The sequence below is a fragment of the Hyperolius riggenbachi genome, chromosome 2, assembly GCF_040937935.1.
Source record: "Hyperolius riggenbachi isolate aHypRig1 chromosome 2, aHypRig1.pri, whole genome shotgun sequence".
In the NCBI taxonomy this organism is placed as follows: domain Eukaryota; kingdom Metazoa; phylum Chordata; class Amphibia; order Anura; family Hyperoliidae; genus Hyperolius; species Hyperolius riggenbachi.
Window position 1 is genome coordinate 428,742,207 of NC_090647.1, and position 27,798 is coordinate 428,770,004.

Sequence of the window (27,798 nt, forward strand, 5' to 3'; positions counted from 1 at the left end):
CCAGCCAACATGCCCTTCAACGTCAGATGCTGATGCCACCATAGTGCCATCACCCCAGGGGGGCTCAGTGATTTGGAAATGTTTTAATGTGTGTGCCTCAGTTCGGAGCAATGCCATCTGTTGTCTCTGCCTCCAAAAATTGAGCCGTGGAAAGGCCAACAGCCACGTAAGGACAAGTGCCTTACGAAGGCACATGGAGAAAAGGCACAAACTGCAATGGGAAGAACACCCGAGTAAAAGCAGCACACAGAAGAAAAGCCACCCTCCTTCTCCTGTTCCTCCTTCAGGTGCAGCATCTTCAGCTGCTTTCTCCCTTGCACCTTCACAGCCACCCTCCTCCACTCCGCCTCTGCCCTTGAGTGGTTCCTGCCTCCTCTGCCCACAGCAGCCAGGTGTCTGTGAAGGAAATCTTTGAGTGAAAGAAGCAAATTTCTGCCAGTCACTCCCTTGCTCGGCATCTGACAGCTGGCGTGGCGGAACTGTTAGCTTGCCAGCTGTTATTGTACAAGCTGGTGGACTCTGAGGCCTTCCATAAATTTGTGGCCATTGGGACACCACAGTGAAAGATACCAGGCCGCAATTATTTCTCAAAACAGGCGATACCCAAACTGTACCGTGAAGTTGAGAGGCAAGTGGTGTCATCTCTGGCACACAGCGTTGGGTCAAGGGTCCATCTGACCACGGATGCCTGGTCTGCCAAGCACGGTCAGGGCAGGTACATTACTTACACAGCCCATTGGGTCAACCTGGTGACCAATGGCAAGCAGGGAGTACGTGGCTGTGCAGCGGACCAACTTGTGACACCTCCACGACTTGCAGGCAGGCCTCCTGCCACCTCCTTTCCTCCTGCTACATCCTCTTCGCTGGCATCCTCCTCCTTGGTTGAGTGGCAGTTCAACTCTACTGGTGCTGCGATCTCCTCTCCAGCTACAGAGCCCCATCTCCCCAGGGCCTATGCTGCATGCCAGGTACGACGGTGTCACGCCATCTTAGACATGTCTTGCCTTAAAGCAGAGAGTCACACTGGAGCAGCTTTCCTTGCTGCTCTTAACAAACAGGTGGATCAGTGGCTGACCCCACACCAGCGTCAAAGTACCCAGGCTTAGAGGATGTCCTGAAGCAGGCCAGGAAGTTGTGTGGGCATTTCAGGCGGTCTTACATGGCCATGGCATGCTTTGCAGGCATTCCACGGAGAAACAAGTTGCCAGTGAGACACTTGATATGTGATAGACCAACTCACTGGAATTTGACCCTGGTCATGTTCTCTCGCCTGCTAGAACAGGAGAAAGCTGTCACCCAGTACCTGTACAATTTTAGTAGAAGGACACAATCTGGGGAGATGGGGATGTTCTGGCCCAACAACTGGACACTGATGCGAAATGCATGCAGACTCATGCGGCCGTTTGAGGAGGTGACCAACCTGGTGAGTCGCGCTGAAGGCACCATCAGCGACTTGATCCCGTACGCTTACTTCCTGGAGCGTGCCGTGCGTAGGGTGGTGGATCAAGCTGTGGAGGAGCGTGAAGAGGAACAGTTGCGGGAGCAATTTACATCAGAATCAGAAGTTTCCTTAACACCTGTGGCAGCACAGAAGGGGGAGGAGGAGGAAGAGTCGTGTGGGGAAGAGGAGTCAGACTCGGATAATGAGGAAGGTGTTTCTTTGGAGGAGGAGGAGGCAGCGGCTGAAGAACAACAACCGCAGCAGGCGTCGCAGGGGGCTTGTGCTGCTCGACGTTCCCGTGGTATTGTTCGTGGCTGGGGGGAGGAGGAGGACTTACCTGACGTCACTGAGGAAGAGCAAGAGGAGATGGATAGTACGTCTGCATCCAACTTTGTGCAGATGTCATCTTTCATGCTGTCCAGCCTGTTGAGGGACCCCCATATAAAAAAAACTCAAGGGGAATGAGCGGTACTGGGTAGCTACGCTACTAGACCCTCGGTATAGGCACAAAGTGACGGACATGTTACCAACTCACCAGAAGGCAGATAGGATGCAGCACATGCAGAACAAGCTGTCAACTATGCTTTACAATGCGGTTAAGGGTGATGTCACAGCTCAACGCAATAAAGGTACCACTGCCAGTAATCCTCCTTCCATGTCCACGCAGGCAAGGACAGGACGCTCCAGTGATCTCATGGTGATGTCGGATATGCGGACATTCTTTAGTCCAACGCCTCGACTTAGCACTTCCGGATCCACCCTCCACCAATGCCTGGACCGGCAGGTAGCCGACTACCTGGCCTCAAGTGTGGATATAGAACCTGTGAGCAGAGATGAACTCTTGGACTACTGGGTGCGCAGGCTTGACCTGTGCCCAGAGCTGTCCCAATTTGCCATCCAATTTCTGTCTTGCCCTGCCTCAAGTGTCCTGTCAGAAAGGACCTTCAGTGCAGCTGGAGGCATTGTCACTGAGAAGAGAAGTTGCCTAAGTCACAAAAGTGTTCAGTACCTCACATTTATCAAAATAAATGAGGCATGGATCCCGGGGGGCTATTGCCCGCCCGAAGACTAAGTCAATCCCCACACACAGCATCTCTGCCTGCATGCCGTGTGACTGTCTGCCTGCCCCAAGACTAAGTCGCTCCCCACACAGCACCTCTGCCCGCAGGCCGCTTGACTGCCTTCTCTGCTACCACCAACAGGGTCCAGGACTCCAGGCGGATTCCTGAATTTTTTAGGCCGTTGCTAGCAGCGGCCGCTATAATAATTTTTCTGGTGCGTGTACATGCCTGCCTAACTTTTCTGGCTGCACTGTGGCTGCACCAACAAAACAAAAGGCATGTACATGTGCCCATTCCCCTTCCTGATCATTACCTTGCCGCGGTGAAGGGACTTGCGTATCACAATGAAGCAATGACCGCAGGCTATATGAGTGTCTCCGGGGGTAGCACACCAAAGATAATAAGGTCGTTGCTTCATTGTGGTCAGACCAAATTTGATCAGCTGGACAGTCACTGTTGTTCTATCATTGAGCTACCACAGCCCGGCGACCATATGGGCTTGAAAACTGCCACGGCCTGCACTCTGGCCATGGTGCGCACCAGTCCAGCCTGGCCGTCACTACGCAAACAGCTGTTTGCGGTGCGTTACACAGTGAGTTTGGTGTGTCAGTGTGAAGCAGTACTCTAATTACACTCCCTGATTGATCTATACATATGCAAGATGTTTTAAAACACTTTAGGCCTGCAATTTAGCATTCAATGTGATTTCTGCCATTATAATGCTGCTTTGCGTCCAATCCAGATTTTCCCCGGGACTTTTGGAGTGTATCCCACTCCACCATGCCCCCCTCCAGGTGTTAGGCCCCTTGAAACATGTTTTCCATCACTTTTGTGGCCAGCATACAATTTTCTAGTTTTCAAAGTTCGCCTCCCCATTGAAGTCTCCTGCGGTTCGCAAAAGTTTGCAGGTTCGGGCCATCTCTAATGGTCACGTCACTAACTGTTCTCAGTGGATCTTACTAATCTCATCCAAACCACAGTCATACTTGAATATCCCTACTATTAGATCAGATTCCTGGAGTAAACAGATTAATGTGTGTATTTGGGATGTGTCAGAAAACTGGAGTGCCCCCCCCCCCCCCAAAACAAAAAAACAAAAACCCAAACATGTGGATAACAGAAAAAATCCATGCAGATACTGTTTGGGTTATTATTTAAATCTGGGACTCTAGTGCTAAAAAGTAAAAGTGCTTTTGCTATGCCACTGTACTATGATCTAAATTTGTTTACATACTGGAAGTAACAGTAAAGATTGATAAGATTTCAGTAAACCCAACTCCACAAGCTCATTGTTTATGTATAATATATGATTCATCACTCTTACAGCTCGTGAAAAAAATAAGAGACAATTGCAAAAACTATCAGTTTTTCAGGTTTATCTTTAATTGTCACAAGTACTGAGCTGATATAAAAGGGCAATTGGAATGCGTATTATCTTATTGAGTCCAACCACACTTCTATCTAATGACACTACTCAAGGTAAAACAGACTCAACTTTATTGGTTTCAAATACTATTGTTAAATGATAACCAAATGCACCAAATTCTTACATAAACCAACGCATACAGTATTGATAAAAGTTACATTAAAAACAGTATGAAACCTTCTAACATCTGAAAATTGTGTGACATAACCTGTTCGTTCTGTCAGATTTTAACAGCTTTGAACTCCAGTGAAAATAACATAATGAAAAAAAGTGTTTAATTTGTACAATAATTATGTATAAATTATTTAGTCAGTGTTTTTGCCCATTGTAAAATCTTCCATCTCCCTGATTTACATTCTAAAATCTATCACATGGTGACATTTTTAGTGCTGGCCGGTGATGTGAGTGGAAGGAGATACTGTTTGCTTTTTTGGCAGTTGGAAACAGCTGTTATTTCCCACAATGCAACAAGGCTCCCACAGTGTGATGTCAGAACCTGGGCTCACATCACACTGTGGGAGGGGTTTCACCACGATATCAACCATACAGAGCCCCCTGATGATCCGTTTGAGAAAAGGGAAATACTTCTCATGGGAAAGGGGGTATCAGCTACTGATTGGGATGAAGTGCAAGTCTTGGTTACGGTTTCTCTTTAAAGCGTTTTAAAGTTCTTATTATGCAGACTCTTACAACTCAGGAGCAAAGTTCTCACATTTTGCCACATGCACAGCAAATGGCATAGTCCCAATCACAGACCTCCATGAAGTGGACTTGAAAGCATAGGCCAGGAGGATAGGCTAACAAACAGAGAGTTCATACAGCATAATGCAAAGCACATAATGATGAAGCTTGTAGGTAATGAATGACAACAGCATGCAGAACAGAAGTTATCAGGAATTAGAAGCTATTTGCCTGTTAGCATAACATCCAGCGTTGAGTCTGGTATGCAGTCACCACTGCTTCAAAGTGTATGATGTTGCTGGAGCTTCGGTTGGCACGAGTGGTATGCTCGGAAGTAAATGCTTCCATGGAGAGGCAGTCTGTAGACCTGGCTGCTCATACATATGGTGTTTGTTAGCATCAGATGCCAGCAAGATCACTTACACATCGAGAGCCCAAACAGACAGGGGTGTGCAGGGGGTTTCAAAGCTCTGCCCACCAACCAGTTTCGCACATGTGTGCTTCTTCATGGTGTGGTTGTAGAGTACACTGAGAAGGCTTATGAGGAGTAGACGCGTATAGCTCCTAGAATGGTCTTTAATTTGTTTTCTCAAAATTGTAGGTATATATAGCACTAGTCCTACTAAGAAATTGTCTGAAATCCATTTCTGTTTTCCAGTGCTACAAGTATTAAAAAACTAGAGTTATCTATGTAAATGAGCATGTCAAACAGCTTGTCAAATACAGCCTGAGTTTCCTAAATAGTAAATACAAGCTGTGAACACAGTTGAACAAGCCAGCATCCACACTGGAGACCAGGCAGACAGGCACTAATCCCACTGCAGCAGAAAATGAGGTTTGTGCACCCAAAAAAAATACATTATTAACTGTTTAACTGTTAATTAACGGTTTTACTTACCTGCCGCAGCATAACGTCTGGAGAAGTGGAGAAGATCCATTTTGTGTGGTGCCCCACAACCCGCTCTCAAACAGCCATGTAAAAAGTATCTGTAGCCTTTCTTCTGCCACTGTTGTTGAGTCAGGCTAAGGGGCCAAAAGTGCTTCTACTGAGCACGGCATTAACCTCCTGCGCAGACACTGCAAATAATTAACCTTTCTAGCGATATGGATGAACCTGACTCATCTTGAAAAAAAGATAGCTGGAATCATTAAGGATGAGTCAGGCTCATCCAGTAATTGCTACTACTCACCTGCAGCATCACTCGCTGGTGTGCGGGATCTCTCGCTGGCACCTCGCGGCTTCACTGCAAGTGGATTCCTGTCTTCTTAGCGGCGATCCCCGGCTGTGATCTCCTCTTCTTCTTTCTTCATCTGCTTCCTGTCCCCGGTGATCACGTCCCCCGGTGTGTCCCTCTGATGATGCTGAGTGAACCCCCTGGAGTAGGGCGCATGCAGCACATCAGACGGCAAATTCATTTTTTTATTGGATTCAGTACAAACATCTGAAATGGATCCAATATAGAAAAAATCTAAATGTGAAAAAGCTATGGGCAGCAGTACTGCCCATAGCAGCAAATAATAAAGTATAAAAAAAAAAAAAAAAAAAAAAGATTTTTTTTTTTAATATTTTATGCATCCTTGTGGACAGCTTGCAAGACTGCAACTTGGTCTGCAGAAATGCTTAAAATATTGTATCATTTTTTTACACCAAAATTGCAGGGAAATTAAATGCTTGGGAGGTTAAGTTTGGGTTATAATTTATTTAGTCTTATACAAAAAAACCAAAAACCTAAATGTTGGGCTTATCTCTGTTTGAAACATTTGCCTCTGAATATTCCCGATAATATTCCCTCACATCACTCTTATTCACCCCTTACAGTCTTTCTACACTCGCATCATCAATAGTTCAACATAGTTCTGAATTCATCCGCTCACCACACTTTAATGCATACATGCAAAAAGGGCGTCTGGAAAAAAAGGTGCCCAGTAATGCAGATAGTAAAATATTGTTCTTAAATACTGATATTTTACTATAAAACATAAAATATCAATATTAATTCCCCATATTTGTGTGCATTGGGGGCACAAAGGTGTCACAGGTGTTATGGGATATAATTTCTGCCCGGAGGATTTTCGTCACTCCTGGCTCTAGGGAACTGCCTCTAGCTCTCTGTAGTAACAGAACAGATGAAGGGATGTTTCTCCTGCAGACACCAGCCGAGTAATCACATCTCTTCTGAGTGCGACAGTACAGCAGTACAGGTGGCTTGGGGAACTGAAGTTCCAGGCTGAGGCTGCCGAGAGGACAGTAATTGAAGAGCACCAGCTGCAGAGTGGTAGGAAGATGGATGATCAGGGGAGCACAAGGTGTAAAACTGCCAAATACTGGAATCTGTCCCTGAACCTGATCACACTGTGAGTGTACCTACACCTACTGCACTATGCCCGGAGTAAAAAAAAAAAGTGGACTAAATGGTAGCCGCCATAGACGCCGCAGAATAGCAGCATTTGAGCGCCCCACAATGCCCAATTTATAATGGGTGCTGTATCAGCGCCTGCTATATATCGGGCACCCAAATTTGGGCTCTGGTGCCCAAAGACCGCTATTTTGTATAGGCGCCTATGGCGGCGCCCATGTAGTCTACTTGTCGCATGTGCTTTTTTTTCCTTCTCCACACTTTAGCACCATTCAGCACTGAACCTGCTGACCGAGTTATGGGTCATTCACTTCACAGCGCGTTTCACATGTCTCTGACACTTTATTCTTTCGGTTTTGGAAGGAGGAAGTATGGTGTCACGTGAAATGTGCCACAGGTTCAGTGTGGTGTTCAGGTGCAATGTTTCGAATTCAAACACCACCACTTATCGTCATTTTGCTGATCTTATCAGCTCTTCAGGACAAACAAAGTAGGAGTTTGGCCTAGTAATGAGTCATTTCTTAATGTAAACAATGGCAATAAAATATGAGTCTATATCCTAAAACGTCTAATATCAGTAACATAGGTTGCAGAGGTAACTTGAAGAGTTGTGTTTAATCATAATTCAGCTATGACCTATCCTTTTGCTGAGCAACAGGGGAATCCTTTTATGTTCTTCTAACTACCATAGATGGTATACAGTACATTTTGCTATTCACCATTATCAGAATGCATAAGAGATAATCTTGCAACTTCATAAAAATATGGACTTGAACAAAGGAGACAGATTTCATCTGGCAGGTATGCAGTAAACGCCACAACAGATGCTGTTCTTACAGTGTGTACTACCAGCTCTACAATACCGTAATGCTGGAAACAGTAGCTTGCTGTTCACCATCTGGTAGACAGTTTATGAGAAGCCTGAACATTCTTCAGTGTTAACAGTATGATCCTGGTTATTAAAAAGCTGGATGTTTCTCTTTTGCTGATTGGTTGAAGACCTTGCAGGAAATGTATGGGAATCTTCAAAGCTGGAATACTAATTTGGCAAATGAAGAGGTGCAAAACCTTAGAAGGAAACGGACTTCTGAGGAGATTATGTAACAAGGTGTCATTGTATTTTCTTTCATGTGACTAGAAATGAAGTGCAAATACTTGTGAGTTTTATGCTGAGGTTCCACTAGCTTAATTCTCCTATTTTATTGTTTATATACTATACATCTGGAAAACATTTTGTGTTACTGTACAAAACTGTCCTATAGTGTAAAACTAAATTCAGTTGTTAAAGGGACATCATCATGAACAAAATAAAGTTATTCTAAGTAATCTATAGTATCAAGTATTAGGAATGCAGGTGGTCTAATTAAAGCGGATCCGAGATGAAAAACGAAGTATAACAAGTAACTTGTTTATATATCTTATCTAAAGTTTAGATAGTTTACACAGCAAATCTATCTGCAAACAGATTTAATAGAAAATGATTATTTCTTCCTGTAATACAATGACAGCAGCCATGTTGTTTGTAAACATTACACAGAGGCAGGCTTATCTGCACCAACAGCACTCAGACTGTGAAAAAAACCTAATCCCCCCCTCCTCCCCTCTGCCTCTGAAATCAATGGCTAGTAACACGTCCTCCTCCTCCTGCCCAGACTGAGCTCCCATGAGCCCTTGCTACTGCCAAGGCTCTCTGAAAACCTGTGGGCGTGGTTTATTTAGTTTATAGGGAATTAGAGTATTAAAACAAAAAACAAAAAAGTATTTGGCTTGAGGAATGCCCTATAAACAATAGGAAAGGAACACAATTATACAATGAGTAAAAGTTCACCTCGGATCCACTTTAACTAACAAGGTAAAATAGTGCAAAATTCAAAGGGACCTGGACTCAAAACTCACAGATAGCTAGATACAACATCCCAAAATAAACAAGATTGTTGGTACCACATATATATATAACTGACATGTGGGTGAGGCCCCTCTGCCAGTATCAAGGCCAATCTTCTAAAAGGGTCCCTACGCTAATTATGGATACGTCCACATCCTACACATACAATGAGCGTACCAACGTTTGGACACATGTCTGATATTGGTAAAAAGTCAAAGAGCAAACTTACCTGAGGTGGACCACAGGGCTATGAGCCCCTTGCAGGGTGCAGTCTGACATCAGAAGGGGACCACCAGCAGATTCCCCCTGTGCCTGTGCACACACTAAACAATACACAACGAAAAATGGTAGTCTCTCAATCAGGCTGATAATCATCACATGAGGAGCTCACAAGGCTGGGCAAATACAAAGAGCAAAATTTAAAGGGACCTGGGCTCAAAACTGACAGATAGACCTTAGGTAAGTTTGCTCTTAGTTTTTGTATCCTATATCAGACATGTGTCCAATTGTAGATACGCTCATTGTATCTGTAGGATGTAGATGCATCCACCGTTAACGTAGGGACCCTATGCTAACGATTAAACTTGACCAGCTGTTAAACTTGACCACTCAAACCTGCTAGCCTAACATTGCTTATCGTGCCCCCTAGCACTAACTCTCCTAAGCAATGCTTAACCCTAGCCATTAAATCTAACTAAAACTCACTTTTCGTAGCCAGCATCAACTACAGCAGAAGCCCCCAAAGCCTTCTCCATTGCCACCAATAAATCTCATGCCCTTCTTGAACTATTCTGATGGCAACAGTGTTTGATTTCATTTTATTCACTTTCATAGCCAGGCAAAAAATTCAAGAGCACTGGGGAAAACTGCTTCCTGGCTGATAAAAAACAAAGATAATTTTGAACATGAGGGATACTTTGCAGCAAAACCTCCCCCATCTTGCAACACACTCTGTCCCTGTGCTAATTTTAAAAATGGCTCTTCTTCACCTCCCGTACCCAGGAAGGGTTGTAGGTAATACTATGAGGCTGACTTGTGTTGCTTTCTGGTCCCACCTATAACAAAGGCGTGGTCAAATACATTCCCCCACAAGAGGTCAAAATAGCCATTTCTACTCTAACTTATTTACCATAAATTGCAGAAAATAAACATATTTTAATGATATAAAACACATGTTGGTTATTACAATCTTCTACTACAATCCAGTGATATAATCTACCTGCCTTCCCAATATTCCTTTCTTCTTTTCCCTTGTTCTTTTGGATTGCATTACAACTTGATTTTAAGGATTAAAAAAAACTTGTGTCTAATATCCCTAATAAAAGCCAAATTGAAGGTAAACCGTTCAACTTACCATTATGTTTTTGGAATAGTAATGGAAACTGAAGTTCCCAGAAACCTATGAAAGCATGGGGAAAACATTCAAACTCCCCGCAGATAGTGTCCTGGTTGCGTTTTGAATCTGGCACTTTAGCACTGCAAAATAAGGGTGGCAGCCATTGGGTTCCCAGTTGGCATTGTGTGCTAATTTGGAAGCAGGAAATTTGAGCATCTGTGGCTAATGGACGATTTGGGTGCCCAATACATGCTAATGAAAATATCATATATTGGGAGCCAAAGCAGAAATTTGAGCAACCAATAAATAGCGAGTGCCGGGCCCATCTGAACAAAATGTTTCATTTTTGAAAACTGGAACATTATGGTTTTTGAAAATGTTGTCTTTTGTATTTATGAGTTTTTGATGTTTGAAAATCATCATTTTGAAATGTATCATTTATAAAATTACAATGTAAGGAGTAGGGATGATCGGAACAGGCGATTTCTGATATCGCGGAAATTCCGGATTCCGCGGTAACGAATTCCGTAACCGCTACATTCTGGCGGATCCCCGTGGTATTCCGCGGAATTTTGCATTCCAGCGGAACCATTTCCACAATGTTAAAGGGAACGTAATGAATGTTTCCTTTTAAATAAATACCAGTTCCCTGGCAGTCCTGCTGATAACTTTGGCTTTAGTGGTGGCTGAATCACAATCCTGATTACAATTTTTTTTAATAGCAGCAGTAGTTGTCGTAGGCCATGGGGCCTAGAGGTGGTTTCACAGCGGTCATCACAATTTTTTTTTTGGGAGCAGCAGGAGTTGTGGTAGGCCATGGGACCTAGAGGTGGTTTAACGGCGGTCATCACAAATTTTTTTTGGAGCAGCAGGAGTTGTCGTAGGCCATGGGACCTAGAGGTGGTTTCACGGCGGTCATCACAATCTTTTTTTTGGAGCAGCAGGATTTGTCGTAGGCCATGGAACCTAGAGGTGGTTTCACAGCAGTCATTATAATTTTTTTTGGAGCAGCAGGAGTTGTCGTAGGCCATGGGACCTAAAGGTGGTTCCACGGCAGTCATCACAATTTTTGTTTGGAGCAGCAGGAGTTGTCGTAGGCCATGGGACCTAGAGGTGGTCTCACAGCAGTCATTATAATTTTGTTTTGGGAGCAGCAGGAGTTGTCGTAGGCCATGGGACCTAGAAGTGGTTCCACGGCAGTCATTACAGCAAAATTTTAATTTAGTCTGTCCAATCTTCATTGTCAATCAGTGAGAGGGGCCTTGTAATTATCACTGACCCATTACTCGTTCATTTTTATGAACGTTAGTATGTCCACATTGTCTGTGGACAGACGGGTCCGTTGGTCGGTGACCACCCCACCTGCAGCACTTAATACTCGCTCAGAAAGAACACTGGCGGCGCGGCATGCAAGAACCTCCAGTGCATATTGAGCGAGTTCAGGCCAGGTATCCAGTTGTTTTGTCCAATACTTCATGGGGTCATCATTACTCTCCATATTGTCTGGAGCACTGGCCGACCCCAAGTAATCATTCACCATACGGGCCATCCGATGGCGGTGACTACTTTGCCCTATGGTGGTGCTGCTGCTAGAAGGAGTATCTGGCATTGGCTGATAAAATTCCTTCAACATACTCAGCAGGTTCACAGGAAATGCATCTTCTACCCAACGAAGAAGGGCGTCCCGAATTTGGCTCATCCTGGCATCTGCTTGGGAGGGGGGTATGAACTGCCACATTTTCCCTTTGCACCGGGGATCTAAGATGGTGGCCACCCACATGTCGAGCCTTGATTTTAGAGTTTTAATCCGGGGGTCCTTACGGAGGCACTGGATCATATGCGCAGCCATAGGGAAGAGATGTCTGCCATTAATCACCTCTTCCTGGCTGTCAGAACTGTCGTCATGCTCCAGCTACACATCATCAGAATCTTCTTCCCAACCCACGGAAGATGGGCTCTTACGCTTCCACAAGCTCTGCCTCCTCATCCAGGACTTGAGCATGCTCACTCACTCCCCCACTTGACTGACCACTGCTCAGTAGGGCTTCCTCCCCCTGTCAAGAGCATTGTCCAGCATGAAGATAATAGGGAGGACTTCTGCTCCTCACTGGCCTTGAAACTGCTGGCATGCAGAGGGATTTGAACTAGAATCTGACTGAGCAGGTTGGATAGGGACAGGACGACTAGAAAAAGAAGAGGAGGGGCCTGTTGCTGCTGCTTTTCCTCCACCCATCTTACTGTAATTCTTTACATATTCGAACTCCCGTCTGATGTGGTTGCGCAGATGGCTTATCAGCCCTGAAGTGCCGAACCTGGTGCCCGATTTGCCTCTGCTCACCAATTTATGGCAGAGAGAACAGACTGCCCTGGATTCACCCTCTTCCAGAACAGTAAAATAATTCCATGAAAGGGACGTGCAGGCACATGGAGTAGTGGTGTGAGTTGTGCAACCTGTTCTAGCACATCGATGCTCAACATTAGACTGGTGGGTACTGACAGATGGGAAAGCACTTGCAGGCTGCTGGCCAACCGTCTGCTCTGTTTCTCCATGCTGCTCATGCCTGCTAGTGCCTAACCCACCAGATGGCAACCACGGTGGATCAGCTGCCTCATCATCCAAAACATCATCCAGTTCAACCAAATCACTGGAACCCATAAATTACTCTTCAGGACCCTCCACCTTAGCCACAAAACACCTCTGTAGTTGACTGGTGGTGATGTAGATTGGTGGTGACACAAGCTCCCAGTTGTGATGGATTACAACTGGATTAAGAAAACACAGGGGCCATTTCTGTCACCACAGAACCCACCACTTCTTGGGACCTTAGTCCCATGGTCTCCTCCAATGCCTTATCCCAATCCTTCTGCACATCTCTCTCATCGACATAGGTGTGCTTTAATTCTGGAGGAGAGTACTGGGAGGAAGCAACCTCATCAAGAGAAGCAGCTGCGGTCGGGTTCTGGTCATGAGGAACCAGACCACTACTGGTGCTGCTGCACCTATTCCTGATCTAAATAATCAATAACTCTGTTCGCCTGCTGCTCTGTGAAAATTTTCCTGCGTTTGAACAGAGGGAAGACATCTCTGACTAGGCGGGAACGCTTCCTGCTGCTGCTGCCACCATCAACCTGATCACGTACTTGACGTGATCCACCAACACCACCATCACTCCATTTTCTTTTAGGAGTGGCAGGAAATTGCTGCTGCTCACACTCCATTGCTTTGGGGCCAAAAACTTTATCGTGGAAGGGGAATGAGCGACAAAACCAAAGTAAAATAAAGAAAGAAAATAAATCAAAAACAAAATAAATCAAAAAAACTTAGAAAACAAAACAAAAAAAAAAACTTGCACTACACTCAACTAATCAATCACCACCTAACTCTCTCACTCTGTCAAACACTAAGCCTGCGGCCTGGCTGGCTCTGTCTAACCCTCTCCACACGGCAACTACTAGTACACTACACTACAATCTATCACTCAAACTAACAATCTACTGTCACTCTCTCACAAATACACCTAGCTAGCTACTACTAATAATAGCTCACACTCAATCTAATTCTCTCTCGCAGTCTTTAAAAAGACTTTTGTTTTATATACAGTCTTTAAAAAGACTATTGTTTTATGTTGAAACAACTAATATGGGTCTGTCTCTCCTCTCTCCAACACCAGACTGAAACCCACAAGCTTTGTGACTGTCACACCTCTCTTATATACAAAATGGGTGATATAGCTGATGATAGGTAGCTAGGAGCTGGTTGCTAACGTAGGATTGGTTGGTTTTTGTTAAAACTCTAATTGGTGCCGAAATTCCGTTTTTAATGCAGAAATCATCATGTGTTAAGCTTCTGTGATGGGTCTATCCCCTTCTGATCCTTCTGATTGGCTAATGCAGCTTTTACATGCTTTTGTTTAAATTCCGTCGGAATTCCACATAGAAATTCCGCTGTTTCCGAGTAGCGTTATAGCTTTTCCATTTTGGCATACTGGAACGGAATTGCCAATTTCCAACCGGAATCATGGAAATCTCCATTCCACGGAATCCGACGAGCATCCCTAGTTAGGAGGGAGGATTTTAAGGTTAGGCATCAAAAATGGCAGTTTTAGGGTTAGGCGTCAGGAAGGGGGGTTTTAGGGTTGTGTGTCAGGATTGGATGGTTTTAGGGTTAGGCATGAGTAAAGGGGTTTTTAGGGTTATGTCAGGGTTAGACACCAGGAAGGGGGATTTTAGGGTTAGGTGTCAGGATTAGGCATGAGGAAGGGTGTTTTAGGGTTTGGCATCAGGAATAGAGGTTTGAGGGTTAGGTGTCAGAAGTTTCTGTGTAAGAGTAGGTTAAGGCCTCTTTCACAGTGCGACGTTAAAGTCGCACGTTAGAAAATGTTTTAACGTGGACTAACGCACAGCAATACTAAGTCTGTGCAACATTCACAGTGCACACGTCGCATTTGTGTGTAACGTGTAGCATTATTAGAAAGTGCTGCATGCTGTACGTTATACACGTTATTAACTGCGTTGGACTGTTTGCACATGCTCAGTAATGACCTGGAAACATACTTTTCATTGCCTGTATGCCTACTGTATGTGACGATAACAGGGCATAGAGTTCCGTTGTGACATTTTTGGGACGTTGCGTTGTTAGTTTGCGTTGCGACTTTAACGTCGCATCAAAACGCAACATCCCGTTGTGAAAGTAGCCTTAGATGTGTAGTAAAATATTGGTAACATTTACCAATGTTTTACTATTGCCATTACCATTGTAGGTATTTTTTCATTTGCATTTGGTGCCTTATTCAAAATGGTATTTATCATTTAGACTTATACCGACTTCACCCGGCGTCCATTTTTCCTTGCGCCTCTATTTACTACACAAGTTCATTTGTGCATTGAAAAGTCATCATAGTATGGTATTCATCAACTTTAGTTAATGAGATAGGATTTCTGATACTATCATATCCTCATTATATGAGCATGTCATAACTTATATAACAAGGGAGTTCACTTGTTCATGTAATTATTGTATCAAGTGTATCTATCTATTGTGTGCATTGAGGGTAAGGCCTGAGGGCATGCTTAAGAAATTCTGATGTAGTCCTACTGATATGTGACAGACTCATTCATTGTTCTCTAACTACTGTATGTGTATATTTGAAAAAAACTAGTAGCGTCTGATTAAGTCCAGTTTCCTATAGCAAAAAAAAGAAAAGAAAAGAAAATCTGGCAACTGCAGCAGAACTGAATAATGCTGTCTTGTCGGGTCTGGAAAGATTACTTGTGCAAAATGTACTGTTTAAAATTAACTCTATTTAATTTTTTAAAAGAAAGTGAAAGGAATTAGAAGAGTCTTGTGATGTCAGTTGTCTAGCTGTTATGCTGATCTTTCTGCAATAAGTGACACGCCCGCACTAAACATAGCAGAGTACCAATATCTTAAATGCATACTAATTCAGAAATGATTTAAATTCATTTTAAGGTACACCTGCAATTTTTTTTTTTTTAAAAAAAAACAAAAGTTAGATAATTACCTCATTGGAAGACACTGTATTTTTGCAGAGATTCCCCACGTCCTACTCGAGACCACCGATCCATCGCAGGGACCCTCTGGAAGTTTGTGGCTGTATTCCTGTCCGTTAATGAGCGTGGCCGTACCATGCAAGACGCCTAGTACCTGTGCAGTAGCATGAATTTTCTTGGGCTGGGCGATAAAAGCTGAGCTGCGTGCTACTGCACAGGCACAAAGCGCCTTGCATCTGTGCAATGTGGCCGCACTAGTGCACGGAGGAAAGCATAGCCACACGCACTCTTCAACAAGCTGTTGTTGAAGAAGTTTGAGACATAGCTAGGATTTTCAGCTCCCAGGGACAAACACAGTTTTTGCGCCCCCCTCTGGACAAATTGGGCATGGTCACACATCAGAATGTGGGAGTGGTCATGGGTGGAGCCAAATGTTCAAATGCTGTTTAGATAGCCAGATGTGCACCCCTTCCCCTCATTTAGATAGCCAGGTGTACCCCCTATAGTTAGCCAGGTGTGCCCCCCTTGTTCTGCTGCTGTTAACACTTCTGCACTCCACTGCAGAAGGAGGGAGAGAAGCAGGGGCACTTCGGGTAGTCAGCGACTTGCCTCTCACTCACTTGGGGGTGTGGTGGCCATGCTCTGCGCCGCCTTACAGTGCTGCGCCCGGGGACATGTGTCTCCTCTTGCCCACCCATAGCTACGCCTCTGACAAAAGATGTTGACGCTAAATAATAATAATTTTAACAATAATACTATTATTAATAATAATAATTTTAAAGATTTCTCTAACCTTCTCGACTATTACACTTCCATTACTGATGTATTTATTATTTCAAGTTATTTGGAGTGTAGTGTAGATCACAGGAGTAAAATATTTTCTGAATAACTGAATAGAGTTGCAGGTAGAGTCACATTATGACCAAACTGGGCCTAGAGCTAAGTAACTATCACTCACCACAACCACTGCCACCAGATACTTTAACATATATAGAATGTAAAGGCATGTACAATAATTACATGAAAAAGTTTCTGTCCTTTAGAGGCAGCCACCTGGAAACAGCTGATGGACTGGGTGCGGTGGCGGCCTTCTGAATATGCTGCTGTAAGAAACTGACATGCTGGAAAAAAAATGACAGTGCAAGGTCAGTAAGCTCATGCTGTCAGAGTGAGATCTCCAGAGACATGCTGTTTTTTTTTTTCTAGTGGCGCAATGGCAACGGTCTTGATTTTTATGGCGGTGACAGGAGTTTTGTTTTTAACCCTCCAGAGCCACTTCTGATGTAAGAATAAGATTTTTAAAGCAATACATGTCTCCCCATATACATATATTTTGCTTGGCTTTGGACTACAGATTATGATGGAGACTGAGAGAATACATGTGCAGGCTAAATACCTTAACTTTGTTATCAGACAAAGCCATGAGGTAAACACTGTAAACACTGGTTTCAGGTGTAATATAGCCCTGTTAATGGCCAAGACTATCAACACCTATCCACATGACAATTTAAGGCCCATACACACGTCTGTTTTTTGCGAACGACTGGTCGTTTGAACGTCCCGTCGTTCAGTCGTTCGCCCGCTACATCGGCCGTGTGTGCAGACTGTCGTGCGCGTGATAAGAGTGAGTTTGAGCGATCCGCAGTGGTATTTTGGACTCCTCTGGGCACTCTGGTTTCCTGCTACATCCCAAAAACACACATATAAGTTAATAGGCATCTCACAAAAATTTACTTTAAACTATGATAGGACATTGGTAGGTATTAGAAGATAATACAAAGAAGATTCACTTGTATCTCCATTTGTATAATATATACAGTAAATTCCCCGTTATCCTGCACAGGTGGGGGTTGTCTGATGTCAGATATGTGTTTTTGCCAGTTGCTTGAGAAGCCAAACAACTGGGGCCTAAAAGTATCACTAACCTCTCTCACAGATCAAATGCAGAGCAGTGCTCAGCGGAAACTACATACAGTACCTCCGAGCACCGGTCCTTTTCACATACTGAAGCTCCCAGCTGCTTTGATGTGCTTTGATGCATCCACTCTGTACAGCTCCCGATGCATTACGTGACACGCATCATGTCAGTTAACACATTAGGAGCCATACGAGGATGCAGCAGAGCAGCTAGCAGCTGCAGGAGTGAAGAGGACCCTCACCCGGAGGTTTTGTAATTAGTCTCTTTTGTGCACTGCTTTAGGGCAGCACGGTGGTGTAGTGGTTAGCGATCTCACCTTATAGCGATGGGTCCCCGGTTTGAATTCCAGCCAGGTCAACATCTGCAAGGAGTTTGTATATTCTCCCCGTGTCTGCGTGGGTTTACTCCAGGCACTCCGGTTTCCTCCCACGTCCCAAAAACATACAAATAATTGAAATAGCTTTCCCTAAATTGTCCCTAGACTGTGATACATACACAACTGCACGAAACATACATAGACATGTGATTATGGTAGGGTTTAGATTGTGAGCCCCTCTGAGAGATGTTGGCGCTATATAAATACTAAATAATAATAATAGCGAGTAACGCCCCATTCTCCCCTTGTTCCCTCGTCATCCTCTCCCACTACTTGCCCTTGCGCTTCCACATCTGGCCTCATTCTTCACCTGCGCAGTAATACTGCGGGAGCCCCGACATTGCCAGGCAATCCTGGGAGAATGGAGTGGCCAGGGAGGATGACGAGCATGGGCGTAACAATAGAGGCTGCAGCATATGCACCTGCAGAAGGAAGTCGCGTCAGAGGCTAGAGAGAGAAGCGTCCACGCTGGAGCGCACGGAAGGTATGTAGCTGCCGCTGCCCACCTCTGAACACATGTGGTTGAAGCTGGAGGGGAGAGCCTGAGGTGAGGGGGGGGACCGTCCCCCCTCCCCGCCGACTGTGGCCATAGCTTTCCCCTCATGTTGCGACCCCTCCAGCCCCCCAAAACGGCCCTGAGCGGGCCCCGGGGGGTGGGGCGGTTAAAAATTATGCAGAGGGGCCCGGTGGGTCTTAGTTACGCCCCTGATGACGAGGGAGCCCCCTTGGGTCTTGAGGATGTCTTACGTAAGTATAAATGGGCCCTAATATGTCATCTCAGGTACACTTTAAAGGTATCCTTCCTGGCCATGACTGTTATACAACAAAAGCTTACCTTAGTCTGCAGCTGCTCATAAGATTACTTTGCTTTATACTTACTACTACAACGGCTATGCTAAAATTAATTTTGGCTTCCTTATACAGCAGGCTTTTGCAAACATTCTGCTTCATGCAAGCAAAAAGATACGCCTTCTCTTACACGATGTGCTCAATTAACCTCCTTAGCGGTAACCCCGTGCTGGACACGGGGTAAGCCGCCGGAGGGTGCCGCTCAGGCCCTGCTGGGCCGATTTTCATAATTTTTTTTTTTGCTGGACGCAGCTAGCACTTTGCTAGCTGCGCCAGCACTCTGATCGCCGCCGGCCCCCGCCCGATCGCCGTTATCTGTTGCGGCGCGCCCCCCCCCCCCCCAGACCCCGTGCGCTGCCTGGCCAATCAGTGCCAGGCAGCGCCGAGGGGTGGATCGGGACTCCCAATGACGTCCCGTCATCCCGCCCCGTCGCCATGGCAACGGGGGAAGCCCTCCAGGAAATCCCGTTCTTTGAACGGGATTTCCTGATCGAAGCGGGCGGGGGGATGCCGCTGAGCAGCGGCTATCATGTAGCGAGCCCGGGGCTCGCTACATGATTTCCCCAAAAAAAAATCTGCTGCGCTGCCCCCTGGTGGAATTTTTCATACCGCCAGGGGGGTTAAAGCGGAATATAACCCTGCATTTCAACTTTGCTCTAAAACATTATTTACAGTATATTATATGCAACCAGCATTTTTTTTATTACTAGACCAGCATTGGAAGGGTTACACAGAGCTTTAAAGTTCCTGGAGATTTCAGCAGAAGCATCCGAAGCTGAAATAGATACATTTTGTTTACATAAATGTATCTAAGTGTTGAATGTGACTCACTCTCTCTGACTGAGAAGGAGCTGGAGGACAGCCAAAGAGTGTGTAACATTTCTCAATAGATACATTTGACTAAATAGAATGTAACAATCTGAACTTCTGCATATCTCTCCACGGAACTTTAAACCTCTGTGTTTAACCCTTCCAATGCTGGTCTAGTAAAAAAAAATGCTTTTTGCATATAATATGCTGTAAATAATGTTTTAGAGCAAAGTTGAAATGCAGGGTTATATTCCGCTTTAATGCATTGTGAGAATAACGTCTTGCTTATGCTTACATGTACGTGCATATTTCCTGTTTTAAGAGACTAAAATTATATCTAGAATATCCTTTTGAATTTGGAATATTCATTTTTCCTTTAGGCCCTTTTTGGAAAATCCTATAGGTTCTGGTTCTCCATGACTCCTTGGAACTCAGTAAGACAGTGATGATGATGATGATAATAATAATAACATATATTAAGACTTATTAAAGCTTCCATTGCTTATCTCATTCTAAGAAAATGAATCTGGCATGCTGGTTTTCTGGCTGCAGTCATTCATTGCACTCAACTAGGTGAGACAAAAAGGAATTAGAACCTCTTAATAGCGTGCATGTTCTCTGGCACCGTGCTCCGTCAGACAACTAGTAATTTCTACAATAAAGCCAGCAATGGCAGCTTTCATATTCTCCCAATTTAAGCAAGCTTTAAAATAGAAAGTCACATAAATTATCGTGCTCTTTTTGAGTAGGGACAAGGTGACTATCAATTAGCTACTTTTAAATAATATACATTTCTGGGAAAATATTTCTCTTACTGTTCCCACGTGAGTAAAATTGAGTGAATGTCAAAAATATATTTCAAGTGGTAAAGGCAGTTTGGCAGTATATTCAGCACTTTCCTTGGCATCTGTGAATAAAGAGGAAAATTGTCACTGGGACAATTTTAAATTGGCCAAATTCTAGAAACAGAGGTTTCCGAGACTTAATTAGGTGTAGCACACAGCTTTAGACATGACTCTGACTGAGCCATCTGTACAATATTGTTGCTCAAAAAGTGCTTTACTTGCAGACTTTCAACCTTCAATTTTCTGTGGTTACTGACATTCATTTAGATATTGCTTGAAGTGGAATACTTAAAGGAACACATCCTATTTAGTTATATTCCCCAGCACTGGATATGTAAACCCAAAAGCTCTGGTTAACTTCAGCAAGGCAACAATTTAAAGACCTAGTTCAACTTAAGTTTTTTGTTAATGAATTTAATTGGAGTATGATTATAAAAAAAGTTCTTCAAAGTCTGCAAAAAATGTTTACTTTTTGCAATATAAAAATGCAACTTTTTACTGCCACAGATCAAAGGTCAATAGATCGTCAAATTAAACAGCCTTCTTCTTTTTCTCTACACCACCAACTAAAGTCCTCCTCCAAAACTCACGTTACAAATAGTGATGTTCTGTGGGGCTTACAGTGATTCCCCACCACAACTACATTCCCCTAGTGTCAGATAGTCTATCCATGGCCCTTCAACACCTTTTATGTACCATCGTGGTACTATATTCTGACCCAGATCTTGCTTGCTACCACCACCACCACCACCATTGAAAAGTGAGGGACCTATGTCTGGGTGAAAGACCAGTAGAAGAGCATGCCTCATAATTTTTCTGTTGCAAACATTTAAAGTTTAAATGTACTCTGCCTGCATTTTATCTGCTTTTGAATAACAGAATGTGCTAACTGATTTATGTTTCTATGAACACATATGACAATATGCAATTCACTTTTTCTCCTGCGTTTTCTCCCAGGTGATATTTTCAAACTAGACTGTAAAATGCTTTTTAAACGACCATTAAGCGAGAAAATACTTAAAATAAATTTGATAGTACTTTTTACACCATCTTTGTGTTACTTTTCAATTGCAAAGTGCTGAAAAGTTATATTAAATAAAAGATTAAAAATGAGAAAAAGAGAGAACACCAAGAGCCCAATAAAGTGTACTATGTGCTGGTAATGTATAATTGAAAGAGTAATAATATTAAGTTAATACTCACAAACCAGGGTTACCAATTAGGCAACCACTGTCAAAGCAGGTGGGGAGATTTTCCTGACCCCACTCAGGATTAAAAGTCGCTCTCTGTAGTAGAAGGAGGAAGGGTACAACCCTCCACCAAGGGTGGACTTGATGTAGATAATAGGATAGCAGAGTCGCCAACAGGATAAAGAACACTAAAAGAACTTAAAAATCCATCTTGGTAATAGAGGAGGTAGTGGTGGACTTATCCCACAAAACGCATTGCACTTTATTTGGAGTATCCAATAAAATTGTTTTGACTGAAAATCCACAGTCGTATGTTCTGCTTGGAGGAGGTAAGTCCACCACTACCTCCTCTATTACCAAGATGGGTTTTTAAGTTCTTTTTGTTGTTTTTAATCCTGTTGGCGCCTCTGTTATCCTATTATCTAGAAGATTAAAAATTATCTCCTAGGAGAAAACTCAGGAGAAAAGGTTAATTGCATATGGACCATAGGCCTTTATTCAATTCACTTTTTTTTCTCCTGAATTTTCTCCAAGGAGATTATTTTTCATCTTTAAATAACTTTTCAGCACTTTGCAATTGAAAAGTACCAAAAAGTAGGTGGGAAAAGTACTGTTAAAATTAATCTAATTATTTTCTTGCTTGCTAGTGGCTTAAAAGGCATGTTATTGATAAGGTGTGAATTACCACATAGGAGAAAACTTGGAGAAAATGTGAATTCAATAAGGACCATAGTTTTTTTTCATGTGTATCCAGAATGATGATAATGCATTGCCATTGTACAGTGAATATCATAATCCAGCTATCAACATGACATTCAGTTAGAGATGATTAGGTACATATATTAAGCTACAAATTGGAAAATATATTAAAGAAATATTTCTTTGCAGGGCACTTATACTTATCTTTGGTACATTAAGTAGTTCCTATCAAAGCTACATTAAATGGTGTGCTGTCTGTACCGGATATTATATTATGTTCTGCCAAAAGATCTCACATATCCCCACCATGGCATTATTTTTGCATTGATAATTACATTTTCATACTTTTTCTTGGCTACAGCTGCTGCAATTTAGCCTTCAGGTTTAAGGGATTGGCATTCCAAACATGTAATGGGTACAGGATAGTCATTTCTTGCTTTCAAAATAAATAGTTTGATTTATATTCTATACTTAAGTAGAAAAGGCATCAGCACTAATATGACAGCAATTACAGTCTGCCAACATTGCATTCCATTCCAGTGAGATGATGAATCCATGCTCTACCTGGCTTCCAGCAGTGTGTACATAACTTGTCTATACACTTTGTACTGGAAATGGTAAATGTCACTTCCAAAATGCATGGTTATAGAGAGAGCATCTACAAAATGAAAATGATCTGAAATGCTTGTGCATCTCTAATATCACTTTCAGAATCTTGTAATGCTTTTGGTGTCCCAATAAAATTTTGCTCAGACAGTAGTTTGCTTGATCCACAGGACCTCTGACAGTTGAATACAATGATTTTTGTCACTAGAGCAGTATGCAGATCAAGATTTTACAGCTGTTTAGTCCTTCCTAGGCAAAAGATAGAGTCTATGCCAAGGAACAAAGGGGGGACAGTGTTAATCACCCAACACACATGCAGCTAGTTGAAGCAGTCCATATAGTAAAGAACATATACCAACCCTTCCTGGTACTGCTTTATTAATTTACCACCCATATAGACTGACTTGGGGACTGTACCGGATCATCAGTGGTATTTTCAGCCACCCATTTGTCTTCTCTGATATTCAAGACAGTTGTGGAGAGGGCTGCCTCCTATGTGTCTCAAGATGTATTGAAAACCCAGTTGTAGAGTTCATCAGCAACTAATGCTAAGGCCTGGTTCACACTTGAGTTTAAAAACGGTCCATTCCCAGATCGGAAGGGAACAGATCATATGGATGGGAACGGATCCAATGTTAACCTATGGATCTGTTAACATTGTCCGTTAGAATGGATCCGTTCAACACAATCTGCTGAACGGACCATAAGCTTGCTGTTGAACCAATTTTTCCCGGAAAACTGAGCCCATCAGAATGGAGACGGATGCTGAAGCTCTGCATTGAGGGCCCTGAAAAAACGGACCGTTTCTTCACACTAGTAAACAAACAGTCCATTCTAAGGGGCAAAATGCACTTTGGGGGTGGGGTTGAGGGGCGTGGGGTATGCGGGGAAATGGAACGTAAGCAGTGGAAGGAAAACGTCATGAAAACAGGTCTGGTGGACTGGTAATCAGATCTGCTTTCACGGATCCTTTTGCCACCAGATGCAAGTGTGAACCGGGCCTTGGTGTTGGCTCAAATATACAGGAGGAGTGCTCACTCTCAATGGGTGCTGTGGCTCCACCCATTAATGCATAGCACCTGCCATGTAAGTGGTGAATGGGCATAAGATCTATTTCAACCAGAGTTTCCCTAGTTGAAATACAATAAAAAGGGTATCTCTTTGACATGCCCCCACTTTATGCAACAATTCAAAGGAAGCCTTGTTGAAGCAGGTGCTATACAACAGTAGGTGGAGTTATTGTACCCATTGGGAGAGCTCCTCTACTCCATGTGAGTTAACAAAAGATTGCAAATGCAGATGACCTTTACAGTCAGGTTCTCCCTAAATTACATGAGGGATTACTAGTCAGCTTGGAGAAATGGGGATAACAATTCTTGGGAGTGGGAACCATTTGCAGTTTGATTTTTTAACTGTGTACTGTCACTTAAAATTCTTAAAATTTCATTCAACAAAAAAAGCCTACTGGAAATCAAAGCCTAATTTCATCTTTCTTAAATCAATCCCAGAATGCCGATTTCTGGCCCTGAATTGACTTGGCTAAAACTCTGTCAATCCCTCCTAACCATTGAGTAGAAAATCTGAGTTTAATTCATCTTCAAAACCCTCTCTAGTTGAGCACAGATGAAAAATGAGCCCTCCTGAATTGGAGATCACTATACCAATGTATATATCAGTGCTGACCACATATTATGCATTATTATGACATCATGCAAAGCAATATTTTTACTGGCTGTGTACATTTAACTTCCCCCTGGGAGAAAGAAACACAGAAGAAGCACTCTGACCCGGATTACTCTGAATGTATCAGATTTCAGATACAGCTTTATTGGAGATGACACTAAGGTCATTTTGATTCATAAATATTCAAATAAAATATGCCGCTTGATACAATAGAATTCAAAACACAAATGACAATAACCTATATGTAAAGTCATGCTTTGAAATTCTTTAAAAATGTGCAGATGTTGCTAACCATTTTCATACTTTTTTTTCTAACAACCATGGTCAGTCATACTGTTATTATAGCATCATTAATTTATTAAAGCAAGATGAACTGTCAGTTTTTAACACAGCAGCATACTTCACAGAACATGTTATCTCTCTGAGCATGAAAACCTTACTTTCAAAGCAATACATTTTATCATATATATTTGTATTATGAGTGTGTAGAGCCAGACTATTGAAATCTTCATCCAGGCAGAGAGAGAAGGCTGCAAACAGGGTGTAAATTTCATTTGTTTGCATCCGGAATAGGTTAAAGTACATTTGTATTTTTTTAATCTCTACTTAAAGGGGCACTAGGGGCAAAACATGTAAAATTTAAATTGCATTTAAACGAGTTCAACTAAAGGTATATGTTTGACCCAATGTATATTGCACTGTAAATTATTTATGTCTTAGGCAGCTGTCACTTACAGTAGGTATTGCTGATCCGACAGCTCAGAATCTCTTACTGACAGATTCTGGAAGGCTTACGTATTATCAAGGTTTATTTCATGCTTTTCAAAAGCACTCCCTGGCACGAACTCATACAAACTTGCTGGCTGGTCTTCCTACTCACTGCACAGTGCACACTATTCTGCCAGTTGGAACAACCACTGCCTTTCAAAGAAGGCTATTGAAAATAAAGGAAAACTTGAAAAATGCCCATGAAGGGCTTGTTCACACTTAGGGGTTTTGCGCTTTTTTTCAGCACTGGCGATTTTCGCACTGAAATCGCTTGTGCAATGATTCCTTATGGGATAGTTCAAATCAGTGTGTTGTGTACGCTTTCCATTCAGCAAAACGCTGCATGTACCTTTTTCGGGGCGTTTTTGCTACAATGTAAGGTATAGGAAATGCGCAAAACGCTCACAAATTGCTTTATCCGGCGATTGCGTTCGCGCTGTTATGAATAAGTACATTGTATTTATTCATTTCCGGGTGAAAGAGTTTACTTTCTGACTGACGTCAGAAGGTGAAGAAACGGAATTGCTCTGCAAAAGTGCTTACAAAGCAATTTTACAAAATCGTAGCGCGCAGTGGAGCGCCAGGAGGGGAAAAAATTGCGCAAAAACATGCAAAATGCAGCCGTCAACGATTTCAATTTTAGATGTGAACAAAGCCGAAGAGATGGTCTAGTCCAAAACTGGAGGGAGATTCAGAGCTGTCAATTAAATTTCCTACTGTAAATAACAGCTACATAGGAAGAAATCATTTACAGTGAGTTTACTCTGGGACACATGTAAGTATGTGTACATACAGTATGCACTTACATTTTTACAGTTTTTCTCTCATAGTTACCCATTTAAAGGGTAATTCCTAGAAATTCAGCAGTATGCTTTGGATATGTGGGCAAATTCATTTGGAGCATGAAATAAGTGTCATATACAGTGAAGTTCTTACCTCTCCTTTACCTACTGATCTGAAGGACGTTTCATATTTCCTAAAAATACACATTTACATATTCTCTAGGCTTTGTTGACGTCCCTTTCTTACAGTAAGATAACTTCTGTAAAAAATAATGTGCAGAATTAGCCAGGTGTGTGATTGGTGTCACAGAACCTGTGGAAGTGCATTCCTGGATACTGAGGGGGAGGTAGGTGACAGGAGGATGCCCTGTGATCTAACCTGTCCATTCCACCCTCTGTACGCATAATGTAGTCAGGAGTGTAAGGTACAGCTAGGGGAAAGATGGCTGCTGCTGAGGAGGGAAGAGAGATTTAACATCTCAGAATTAAATCTTTTATCAATAGTTACTGAATTAACCTCCAAGAGGATCACCAGCAGGAGTCCAACATGTGGTCCAGGACTGACTAAGGAAAAGGATTGCAAACCCATCTGCATCTCGCTGACACCTCTACTGCTCTTCATGTCTGTCACCTCTACATACGTATTAGTACACTGCCCGGTCAGTTGGGCTCGCAGCAACTCATAAGGAGAAATAATTCAGGGTCTGAATTATCCTTACGCGGGATGTGGACTATAGCATTGCAGCTGGCGTTGCACGACTCCATGAGTTGCGCCCAAATGACCTGCTTCTTCACCTCCTTTCTCTTTCCCTTGCCCCCTTGACTTTCTTCCCCATTACCTTATTCTCTATCTCCTTCCCCACAACTCTTGGTCTTCACCAGCTTTCTACCCCATGGCACCATCTCCTCATTTTCTGTTCCTCTTTCTGTCTGTCCTTTTATTCACCTCTCCTTGCAAACATACAACTCTTTCTTTCATATGCCACTGGTACTGATAATTACCCTCCCATTTCAGTCAGCAGCTGATATAATTTCCTAAAACTAGTGAAAATATAGTTCTAAGTATGTTTGAAGCATGACAACAGTATGTGGTGTGGGATTCAGGATTTCCAAGAATTCTTGTCTTCCTGTTACTGGTTGAGGGCTTACCCTACTCAAATTAGTAAACTCAACTTCCAGCATTACATTAGCCTGAAGGTTAACTGTTCATTACAGTAAAGCAGAGTGCACGTCGGCAATGGTGCTTGGAAAACATTTAAGGGGTTCTGGGAACATTTCTGTAGGAATGTTGGAGTTGTTTTGATTTCACGTACACAGTAAAACCCTTCACTTACCACTCCCTGACAATAGTTATTGCTGTGCATTACATGGTCAGCTTCAGAGCACAGTTGTTATGTCTACGTAAAGGGTTGCCATTCACAGGTCAATAGCAGTCTGACCTGGCAAGCAGTCAATCATTTTCCAAATTAAAATTAATTGTGTAGTACTGGACTATGTACTGCCTTGGCAAACTCAGCAGAAGTCTAAACAATCATTTGATGTATTACAGTTCCATGAGGCTGTTTATTCTCCAT

General features: G+C 43.0%; 1 protein-coding gene across 3 annotated transcripts in view; it reads left to right on the forward strand.

The window, feature by feature from the left end:
- Positions 1–27,798, forward strand: part of MXRA5 (matrix remodeling associated 5) — an 86,562-nt gene that overhangs the window by 20,308 nt on the left and 38,456 nt on the right. Inside the window, exon 1 of one of the 3 annotated variants that reach the window (XM_068269918.1) lies at positions 5,535–5,592. The exons of 1 other annotated variant lie outside the window; for it this stretch is intronic. The gene's annotated coding sequence lies outside the window, so the exon portion shown is untranslated. Of the gene's footprint in view, positions 1–5,534; positions 5,593–20,031; positions 20,086–27,798 lie in introns of those variants that run through there. One more of the 3 variants, XM_068269919.1, reaches the window with a different exon arrangement.